Source organism: Bos indicus x Bos taurus, chromosome 5, assembly GCF_003369695.1.
Source record: "Bos indicus x Bos taurus breed Angus x Brahman F1 hybrid chromosome 5, Bos_hybrid_MaternalHap_v2.0, whole genome shotgun sequence".
NCBI classification, from domain to species: Eukaryota; Metazoa; Chordata; class Mammalia; order Artiodactyla; family Bovidae; genus Bos; species Bos indicus x Bos taurus.
In genome coordinates, this window is record NC_040080.1 from 21530312 (window position 1) to 21542342 (window position 12031).

General features: G+C 37.6%; 1 pseudogene; it reads right to left on the reverse strand.

Annotated features, from left to right (window-relative positions):
- Nucleotides 1-431: 431 nt before the first annotated feature.
- Nucleotides 432-6680, reverse strand: LOC113893423 (annotated as a pseudogene).
- Between the last annotated feature and the right edge of the window lie 5351 nt (nt 6681-12031).

A 12031-nucleotide genomic window follows, 5' to 3' on the forward strand; every position in this document is an offset into this window, starting at 1 on the left:
TCAAAAGACTCTTCACTTTTTACTATGTATATATTTACCTAAAGAATACTAATACAGAAATGTGTAACATCATTAACCACAGATCTTGGCTATAGATTTTCTCCTTCATGTTATTTTTCTTCATCCTTCTCATACAACTTGAATTTCTTAAGTGTTTTACCTACCTGTAGTAAATTTAGTCTTCCTTATTTGTACCAAGTCATTATTAATTATAGTCACACACATATAAAGTTTATAAAGATCATAGTTTGTTTTCAGCTAGAAGACACATCATGCCCACTTATTTCCTTTCTTTTAGCCATCAACTCAGCTGCTGCAGAAATGACAGGAAGGACTGTCCTAGTGTCTGCTTTCCCCATGTCAGGATAAGTGAAGGACATATGATTCCAAAAGCCTGGCATGCCATGATAACCAAGTTGTTCCACTGCCTATTAGAACTTCAAACAGAAAATTAGAACCCAGAAGCAAATGGCAAATAGAAAACAGATGACAGTTTGCATGGCTTTTATATGGACCTTGGTGCTGGGATCTTGGGGTCCTTTACCACTGAGCTGCATCTTCCTGAAATGTTTCCATGGGGAAAAGATAAACAGCAGAAAAGAAGTCAGGGACATAGCAAAGGGTGTGAAGTTTACTAGCATGAACAGAGTCATATTTCAAAGGTGTAAAATGTCCCTCAGCTTGGTCTTCTGAGTGATGTTTCCTTCATAGTCATTTGTCTGGATAGTCTTGTTTACATTTACACCATGAATTAATAAAACCAAACAGGACAAAGTGAACAAGAAGAACATTTTTAATTCTCCATTTTAGGTAAAGAAAAATAATATTGGAAAATTGGCTATCTTGAGCAAATAAAATATGCTGAGGATAGCAGCAAGCCAGGTACCAAAACAGTTGCTTATTATCCAGGCAATAATAATAATTCTTGCTCTTAAATTGTCTAAAGCTGGGATTAAACACATTTTCACACCAATTTATTAATGTTACTCAGAGTAAACCAATTCTGGAGACTGCCAGAGCAGTGAGAATCCCATCTGCTGAAGAGATTTTTTGTCTCTTGACCAGTCAATGCAGTTCACCAGTGACATGAAACCACTGGCAAAATTTCTTAGAATAAATTCTATTACCAGAATGGAAAAAATGTAGTAAAGTTGTCATCTGTAGAAAAATAGGTAAGTTCAATATCACCGGTCAAGATTTCTTTAATATTCTGACCACAGACTCTACATGAGCTAATTTTTCTTGATATGAGGTAAAATCCTTATTTCTTTTAAATTCTGTGACCAGTGTCAGGCAGGAAAGCATGAGGTATGCTAATGGAAGAGCTCAATGTTGACATGATAAAAATCACTGTTATTCCCTGGTAGCTCAAATTAACTTCTATTTACACACTTTATGACCTTGCTGTAGCCTGAAATATTCATATTCGTGTTGAAGTGAAAGTTGAAGTCTCATTTGCTAACATGCAAATAAAACCATATCCTCTTTCACTGCTTTGCGATTTGTTTCTTGTTTCACATCTCCATAATTTGTGTTCATCAGCTTTACTTGTCATATAGTAAAATTTTAAAACCCAATACATAGAATATACAGTGACTGTTTTGTTAGATGGAGCTTGGTCATAACTAAGATCTTCACCATTATGAATTTCTTTAATGTCAGAATTATGTAGAAAGAATTCAATCTTTTTCTATCAAAATATCAAAGTTTTCTTGGGAATCCTTATAAGTTAAATACTCTTTAAAGGCTGCTGCTGCTGCTAAGTCACTTCATTCGTGTCTGACTCTGTGCGACCCCATAGACGGAAGCCCACCAGGCTCCCCCGTCCCTGGGATTCTCCAGGCAAGAACACTGGAGTGGGTTGCCATTTCCTTCTCCAGTGCATGAAAGTGAAAAGTGAAAGTGAAGTCGGGCAGTCGTGTCTGACTCTTCGCGATCCCATGGACTGGGCTCCTCCATCCATGGGGTTTTCCAGGCAAGAGTACTGGAGTGGGGTGCCATCGCCTTCTCCCTTTACAGGCTAGTTGTTGATAAATAGCATTTACGTATAGTTTATTGTTTACAAGCTCATAAGTGTACACACAGACATACACATCTGTATTTCATGGATACAAGTTATTATTGTCCTATAATTTCCAAAATAGAAAATAAGTCTCAGAGAGGCCATCTGCCCTTAAAAAAATCTTTTCTCTCATTCAGGCTTTTCATCCCATTATTAATAGTTATCATATATCTCATGATTAGGCTTTTGATAAAGTTTCTCTCCTGAGTCTATTTATATTTAAGTATCAATTATTTAATTTAAAATACTCAAGAATGATATAAATATTCCTCAGAAACTTAAAAAGTACATTTAATTCCTGCTATAAAGTCTAGGCTTCTCTCTGCATAAGTATTCAGTTTTATTTTTCCTGTTTAGTTATTAGACTATTAAAATTGGATATTTTTGTGACCTTGGAATAAGGAAAGATTCCTTAGCTAGGACACATATAAACACACACACATGTGCACACACAAAAAGTTAATAAAAGCAATGATCACTATAAAGAAACTATAGTGAGACTATAAAGACACTAAAAAGACAACAAAAATATTTGTCATAGAATGAGAGAACAAAATACACATATATATTACAAAGTACACACTCATATATATTATATATTATTTATTATATATATTAAACATTCCTTTAACTCAATACTAAAAGACAATCTCAATTTAAGGAAAGTAAGCAAAAAATTTCAAAAGACCCTCAACAAAAGAAGATACAATAAACCAATAAAAAAGTTCTTAGTATCATTACATACAAGGGAAATGCAAATTTAAACTGCAATGAAATATCACTTCAAACCCACTAGCGTGCTAAAAATAAAGAAACTGACTGGGCCAGATTTGGGCAATGATGTGAAACAACTGGAACGCTCATATATTCCTGCTGAGCACTAAAGAGTACAGCCACCTTGGAGAATTATTTGACTGTTCCTAAAAAGGCTACAAATACTGTTGGGCTGCACCCCACAGGGCTACAAGGCCTACACTTGCCCAGTTTTAGAACCAAAAACAGAGCCTGGAGTCAGCAACAGAGACATCGATGGTTTAATGGATGAAGGAGCTTATATGTCTGAAGCAAGGTCCTGGAGTGACATCCCTCTGTAGCAGAAGGTGGGCAGGACATAGCCACAGGTTTCACAACTGAGGACAAGAGGAGATTACCAATTGATGTCAGATTGGTTTATTAGTTACCAGGAAAATGAGCAGATGGGCATGCCCCCTCATGACCCCTTTGATAAGCTATTACTAGCTGGGGCCTGGGGCAAGTACATAAAAAGGTCAGTCATGTGCATAGGATGTAGGTGAAGCAGGCACTGATCAGGCAGGGGATGTACAGAGAACAAGAGAATGGCCATCTTCAGTGGCCTGACTGCACACAAGCACACTGCCCACTATCCAGCTATTCCACTCTTATACATATAGTCATTGAAAATAAATAAAAATATGTCCACAAAAGACTGATACAAGAATGTTAACACCAGCTTTACTTATTAAATCCATTACTAAAAACAACCTAAACATATTTATATCAACAAGGTGATGAAAGAACAAATTGTGGAATATTCATAGAGTGAAATAGCACTCCACAATAAAAGAAATAAACTACTCATATACACAACAATACAAATTAGTCTCAAAAAATATGATTGAAAAAAAGAGCTAGACAAAAAAAAAACAAAACTGAAATCTGTATGTATGATATGATTTCTAAAACAAGCAAAACTAAGACAGAAAGCACAAAAGCAGTTTTCTGGAACCTGATCTAAAAAGGGCATGAAATAACTTTGAAGGGGTGAAACAATTATTCTGTATTTTATCATGGCGATTGTTTCAAAGATGCATACAGTAGTTAAAGCTCATCAAACTATATACTTAAAGACAGCATATTTTACTATTTGTAAATTTTACCTCCATAAAGTTAATTTTGGAAGGACTGATGCTGAAGCTGAAATTCCAATACTTTGGCCACCTCATGCGAAGAGTTGACTCTTTGGAAAAGACCCTGATGCTGGGAGGGAATGGGGGCAGGAGGAGAAGGGGACGACAGAGGATGAGATGGCTGGATGGCATCACCAAATCCATGGACATGAGTTTGAGTAAACTCCGGGAGTTGGTGATGGACAGGGAGGCCTGGCGGTGCTGCGATCCATGGTGTAGCAAAGAGTTGGACACGACTGAGAGACTGAACTGAACTGAACTGAAAGTTAATATTAAAAGTAAATACAATAAATAAAAACGAGAGAAAAATGGACATTTTCAGAAGAAAAAAAAAAAAATCCGGCTTGACCTCCCTAATGGAAAGTCAAGCAGATCCTCTTCAAGAAGATCTGACGCCACGTGGAAAGTCAGAGATATGGAATCAATCTTAGCATTGTTATTTTCTACATTGATGAGTTAAAGAAATCTTTGACACATTGTTCTTTTATATTTTTTGAAGACTCGTGTTTTTAAAAATTATACGTTGACTCTTGTCACGGTCAGAATATACCCATATGCCCAAGAGGACACATGTGGCACATGTCACGCACGTTAGAGTCAACTAAGTAAACTATGTGGCCCCAGAAAAGCCTGTTGTGAGCTGTGCAAGCCCAGGCATGTCTCTTCCAGGCGCTGGGTATGTCCTGAGTAGAAGCAGAATTGGATTTTCACCAACTCTGTGTTTCTCTTTTCTTCCTGAATCTGCGCTTTTATTTTTGATTCTGAACATTGGCCAAGTTTGGTTCTGGGTCTAATTTGTGCACAGTCAATATATTATAAACATATCATATGATATTACTTACATGTGAAATCCAAAGAAGAGATACAAATGAACTTATTTACAAAACAGAAATATATCCACACACATAGAACACAAACTTAAGGATACCAAAGGGAAAAGGGATTGGAGGGAAGGATAAGTAAGCAGATTGGGAGTATACATACAAGCTACGAAATATAAAATAGATAACCCAACTGAAACTATCATAACATTGTTAATCAGCTATATTTCAATGCAAAATAAAATGATTAAAAAATAAAAATATTTAGTATATGTTGAAATGATAATATGTTGGATAAAATATATTTAGAATAAATTTTAATGCTGTACAAAAAAAAGATAACCAACAAGGACCTACAGTATGGCACAGGAAATTATATTCAATATTTTGTAATAAGCTATAAGAGGAAAGAAATGAAAAAAGAATATATATATTCAGTGATATATCTTCAGTATGTATATATATATACATATATATATATCTTCAGTGATATATATATATATATATATAATGGAATCACTATGCTGTCCACCTGAAACTAATACAACATTGTAAATCAACTTCATTTCAATAAAATATAAATAAATAAATAATTTTTAAGAAGAGCCAGTGGGCACTTACCCTGCATTCTCCTTCTGACTTGCTTCATTAATAAAATCAAATCACCAGCTTCTCCCTGGAAGGAACTTGTCTACACATTTTGTGCCCCAACTTTTATGGCTGAGGGATAGGATCTAAGGGATAAGACCTGAAATCAACTAGCTCAGCTATCCAATGGGGCTCAGCATTCAGGAGTTTCATAGGACTGAAGCAAACAAAGCATGAGGATTTAAATGGGTGTGCAAGCATTTCTTACAGCTATGCTGTCAATCTTGGCACAGAGGGAAAAGGCAAAATACCCATCTCCTTTTGTTTTCTTGGAAGGAGTTTGCATACTGGGGACAGCTGCTGCCTGAGGGTCTGGCTTCTGATCAGCCTACAACTAGGTACTGACTGAAATCATTCTGGAGACCAAAAGAGCCGGTGGGCACTTTCCCAGCATTCTCCCCCAGCTCAGGCAATAATACCAAGTTGCCAGCTTTTTTCTGGAGGGAGTTTGTCCACACATCTAGCACCCCAACTTCTGCAACTGATACCCAAGAAACTAGTCCTTCAAATCACCTAGTTCTGATAACCAACAGGGCTCAGCATTCATGATTTATACAGGATAACATTAAATTAAAAAAAAAAAAAACAATTTTCAAACTGCACTCAAGCACTTTCCACAGAAATCTATTCCCCCAAGTTCAGTGCAGAGGGAGTAGGCAAATATGTCCACCTTACAGTTTTTCCTGGAAGGAATTAGAATGCATACTTTTCCAGCTGCTGCCTGTGATTTCAGATTAAAATCAGTCTGTATGGGGGTGGGGGTGGGAATCTGACTGGGATCCTCCGGAGAGTCTGAAGAACAAGAGCCATATCACTTCAATAATAAAACCAAATCTCCAGCTTCTCCCTGGAAGAGGCATGTCCACACATTTAGCACTAGAACCACTGCAGCTGCTACCCAAGGGATTGGCTCTCAAATGATATAGCTCTGAGAGCTAAGAGTGCTCAGCATTCAAGACTACACAAGACAGAACCACACAAAACAAGCAGGCAGTTATACTTGGGCCACAGGCACTCCCAGGGACAGTTCCTTCTGGCTCAGCACAGAGTGAGTGAGCAAAAACACCCAGCTCACAATTTCTCCCTGATATGGGCTAGACTGTTGAATGTTCTCACTTTCTCAGCTGCATCTAAAGGCTGGGTTTCCAATTAGCCTGCATCGGGAGCTGAAGGGGAAGACAATTAGTACTTACCTGGGAGCCTGACCAGGTAAGTGGGCATTTCCCAAGCCTTTGGGACATTGATAGGTCTTGACACACCTTCGTGTACTAGGAGCCATGGAGAACAAAGATAGCAGCTTTCAGTTCAGTTCAGTTCAGTCACTCAGTCGTGTCCAACTCTTTGCGACCCCATGAATCGCAGCACTCCAGGCCTCCCTGTCCATCACGAACTCCCGGAGTTCACTCAGACTCACGTCCATCGAGTCAGTGATGCCATCCAGCCATCTAATCCTCTGTCGTACCCTTCTCCTCCTGCCCCCAATTCCTCCCAGCATCAGAGTCTTTTCCAATGAGTCAACTCTTCACATGAGGTGGCCAAAGTACTGGAGTTTCAGCTTTAGCATCATTCCTTCCAAAGAAATCCCAGGGCTGATCTCCTTCAGAATGGACTGGTTGGATTTCCTTGCAGTCCAAGGGACTCTCAAGAGTCTTCTCCAACACCACAGTTCAAAAGCATCAATTCTTCGGCGCTCAGCTTTCATCACAGTCCAACTCTCACATCCATACATGACTACTGGAAAAACCATAGCCTTGACTAGACGGACCTTTGTTGGCAAAGTAATGTCTCTGCTTTTCAATATGCTATCTAGGTTGGTCATAACTTTCCTTCCAAGGAGTAAGCGTCTTTTAATTTCATGGCCGCAATCACCATCTGCAGTGATTTTGGAGCCCCCCAAAATAAAGTCTGACATTGTTTCCACTGTTTCCCCATCTATTTCCCATGAAGTGATGGGACCAGATGCCATGATCTTAGTTTTCTGAATGTTGAGCTTTAAGCCAACTTTTTCACTCTCCTCTTTCACTTTCATCAAGAGACTTTTTAGTTCCTCTTCACTTTCTGCCATAAGGGTGCAGCAGCTTGGATGATCACAAAACCTTAAGCGGCAACCAGGTTCTCAGATCAGGCTGACTGATAAGGTTCATCTCCTACATGAGGCAAGTCAGTCAACACTAGGACAGGGCTGTTTCATCTAATGTGTAAAGACCAACACAGTCAAGAAAAACGAAGAAATAGGGGAGTAGATTTCAAACAAAAGAACAAGATAAATCACTAGAAACCAATCTTAATGAAAGGGAGATAAGTGATTTATTTACTAGATAGGAGTTCAAAATAAAGGTCATAAAGATGCTCACTGAGGTCTGGAGAGCAGTGTATGAACAAAATAGGAATTTCAGCAAAGAGACAGAAAATATTCAAAGGTACCAAACAGGGCATTCCCCTGCAGCCTAATGGTTAGGACTCCACGCTTCCACTGCTGAGGGCCTAGGTTCAATCCCTGGTCAGGGAATTAAGATCCCACAAGTCTCATGGTGTGAGGAGGGAGGGAAGAGAGAAAAAGGGTATGGAGATAAATGTATTATTAAAAAATAGAAAAATAACAATAAAAGTACCAAACAGAAATCATAGCACTGAAAAATATAATAACTGAACTAAAAAAAGTTTAATAGAAAAATTCAACAGACTAGTCAGGAGGAAAATAGTGAATAGTGAATAGTTGGCCTTCCCTTGTAGCTCAGTTGGTAAAGGATCTGCCTGCAGTGCAGGAGACCTGGGTTCGATCCCTGGGTTGGGAAGATCCCCTGGAGAAGGAAATGGCAACCCACTCCAGTATCCTTACTTGGAAAATCTCATGGACAGAGGAGCCTGGTGGACTGCAGTCCAATAGAAAAATAACAATAAAAGTACCAAACAGAAATCATAGAGCTGAAAAATATAGTAACTGAACTGAAAAAAGTTTAATAGAAAAGTTCAACAGACTAGTCAAGAGGAAAATAGTCTCTCTGAACTCAAAGACAAAGCAGTAGAGATCATCCAATCAGAGGGGCAAAAAGAAAGGCGAATGAAAGGAGTGAAGATTGTTAAGAGACCTGTGGGTCACCATCAAGCATGACAGAATCAGTTTACAGATCTTTGTCAAGTAGATAACTTATCTTTTTAGTTTCCTGATTACCAGATGAAGAGAAGACATAGCTAAATAAGATATAGATAATAAGATCCTGGAATTCAAGAATAATGCTGTAACTGAACGAAACTTTGGACATGCTCAGATAGAAATGAGCATGTTTTGTATATGAGATAAGTGTGAAAAAATCAAGAGGATATACTGAAATAGATTGCCTCATTTTCATGAAATTCTTTAATCCTCACTGTACCTATACCTTTGGGAAATAATTTTGTTGTATCCTTACCATGGGTTTCCCAGGTGGCACAGTGGCACAGTAGTAAATCTGCCTGCCTTTGCAGGAAACGCAGATTCAATCCTTGGGTTGGGAAGATCCCCCAGAGAAGGAAATGGCTAGGCACTCCAGTATTTTTGCATGGACATTCCCATGGACAGAGGAGCCTCGTGGGCTACAGTTCATGGGGTCACTAGGAGTGGGACACAACTGAGCATGCATGCACACACATGCACATCCTCCACTACAGGCACATCATATAGGTTTTAAATGGTTTCCACACTGGGGCTGCCCCGGGCTTGCTCATCTTTAATCACCATGAAAACATGCCCAGGCAAGTACCCTGGTCCCAAAAGGAGAATAAGTGAATCATTGAATCAAGCTTTTCCAGAAAGATTTAACCTAATCTTTCTTTCCAGAAAGATTTAACCTAAACTTACAATCAGGGTCTTCCCAGGTGATTCAGTGGTAAAGAATTTGCCTGTCAATGCAGGAGCCACAGGAGACATGAGTTTGATCCCTGGTCAGGAAGACCATCTGGAGAAGAAAATGGCAACCAGTATTCTTGCTGGGATAATCTGATGGACACAGGAGCTTAGCAGGCTACAGCCCTTGGAGTCACAGAGACCCAGACACTACTGAATAACTGAGCACGCATGCAAACTGACAATCAGCCAAACTGTAACTGGCTCCCAGATACATTTCTCATTTAAAAATCATTTGAACAGCTGTTTCTTTTAATATAATCTACTCTTTCTCTCTGGTTACTTGAGAGATTTCCTCCTGGTTTCTAATGGTGTTAAGTTAAATTGTCTCCATCATACTGTCTGAAATTCAATAATTTTTTTTTAATTAATGCCTTGAACATTTTGAAAAAATCTGGACAACATTGGTTCCACTCCAATATTTTCTCTCCCACTTCTCAGAAATACAGAAATGTGTCAGAATTTCAGTCTATAACCTTCATATCTCCTCCCCTCTAACCTGTATTGTGCATCTCTGTCTCTTTATGCCTCATTCTGGGTAGTAATCATCTAATTCACTAATTTGTTTTTCAACAATGTCTAATTGGTTATTAAATATGTCTGTTGAGCTTTTAATTTTGAATATTCATTTTACCAGTCCTGTTGTTTCAATTGATAAGAACAGTCTCTTACTCTTCTATCCATTGTCTTTGGTGGGGAAACTGGAAAAAAAAAAAAAAAGGATACCAACATCTTAAAGAAAGCCTTTTAATTTTAGTAGTGTTAAGGAAAAATAGGAAGCATTCCCTTCTGTTTCCAAAATTTAGTCACAGTGTAAGTAAAATCATGATCTAGTCATTCTTCACCAAGTTGGATGGCAGCTTGTCTACTGCTCGGTTGTTACTACAGGCTCTCACTCAGGAAAGTCAAGGAACAGAACTTCATCCCAAATGCCATTCAAATAAGCAAAATGTAATACATTATCACAGAGACACCATTCTATTCCATGGCTTTTATTTTTCAGTAGTCTTTATTCACTACCTCTAATGTTAGAAAGAAGGTTTGGGGACTTAACCCTGTAATTTTAAGATTACCTATCAATAATTAGCTCAGGTAATACACAAACTAAAGACTACTCAATTTCTAATGTATTCAACTTGAGTTAAACTTTACTATTTTCACTAAGGTTAAATTATCTACAGTGATCTTTAGAAAATTATTTAGACATTTTTAAACTTTTTATTAAATATTTCAAATATAAATCATTAAATATAATTATGACACAACTAAATTGGAGAATTCTAACTGATAGATATGTATTTGTCTAGTTTTCTAATTGTCAGAGAACACTGCAATCTTCTCTATGGTCTTAGGATACTTACATCATTCTCAGCACCAGGGCTAAGAATGTATTCGTATGCCACAATATACTTATTCATTTTGTACTGATGGACTGTTATTAAACTTCTCAATTTCAGCTAAGAAAAAGAGTAATATGCACATTTTTGCATATATATATTGGTGCATATATATCAAAGATTTCTTTGTGTATAAAAATAAGAGTGAAATTACTGTCTTAGGTTTAGACAGCATATTAAAAAGCAGAGACATTGCCAACAAAGGTCCATCTAGTCAAGGCTATGGTTTTTCCAGTGGTCATGTATGGATATGAGTTGGACTATAAAGAAGGCTGAGCACTGAAGAATTGATGCTTTTGAACTGTGGTGTTGGAGAAGACTCTTGAGAGTCCCTTGGACTGAAAGGAGATCCAACCAGTCCATCCTTAGGGAGATCAGTCCTGGGTATTCATTGGAGGGACTGACGTTGAAGCTGAAACTCCAATACTTTGTCCACCTGATGAGAAGAGCTGACTCATTTGAAAAGACCCTGATGCTGGGAAAGATTGAGGACAGGAGGAGAAGGGGATGACAGAGGATAAGATGGTTGGATGGCATCACTGACTCTATGGGCATGGGTTTGGGTGGACTCTGGGAGTTGGTAATGGACAGGGAGGCCTGGCATGCTGCGGTTCATGGGGTCACAAAGAGTCGGACACGACTGAGCAACTGAACTGAACTGAACTGTCTTAGGTTTAGCGTGTTCACCCTAACTACTTAAAGTCACACTATTGCATAAAGTTGTTTTACATATGTGTAATTCTATGAATGGTGTATGAAATTTTCAACTGTTTCAGATCCTTTCCAAAATTAGTAACATCAGAGTAATATTTATACTTTTATATTTATATAAACATTTATTGCACTTATTACACTCTAAATTTTAAAAAAATATTTTACTATTCTAATTTTAAATTTACGTTTAGTTTAAAATTGCATTACTCTTTTCTCTTTCTATGACTGTGATTTCATATACATTTATTCATATGTAATTGTGTTGAACATATATGCTTATTAGATTTCATTGTACAGTTTTATAAGCTTTCTTCTTCAGGTTCCAAATAATCCTTTGTTAAGAGCAAATGTTACAGCAGAAGCAATTTCCTTAATTGAACATTATATCAGATGACTTTGAGAAAATATAATTAGGTAACAGCATGTTGTAAGGCAAACCAGTGCAGTTTAATAACACTTAAAAGGATTAATAAAAGAAAAACTAGGAATTAAAAATGAACATACAAAGTCTTCTATTAAGGTATTTCCATGTAGAATACAGAAAGTTTTTTTAATGTCTATTAAGCTAAAGGTTTTGA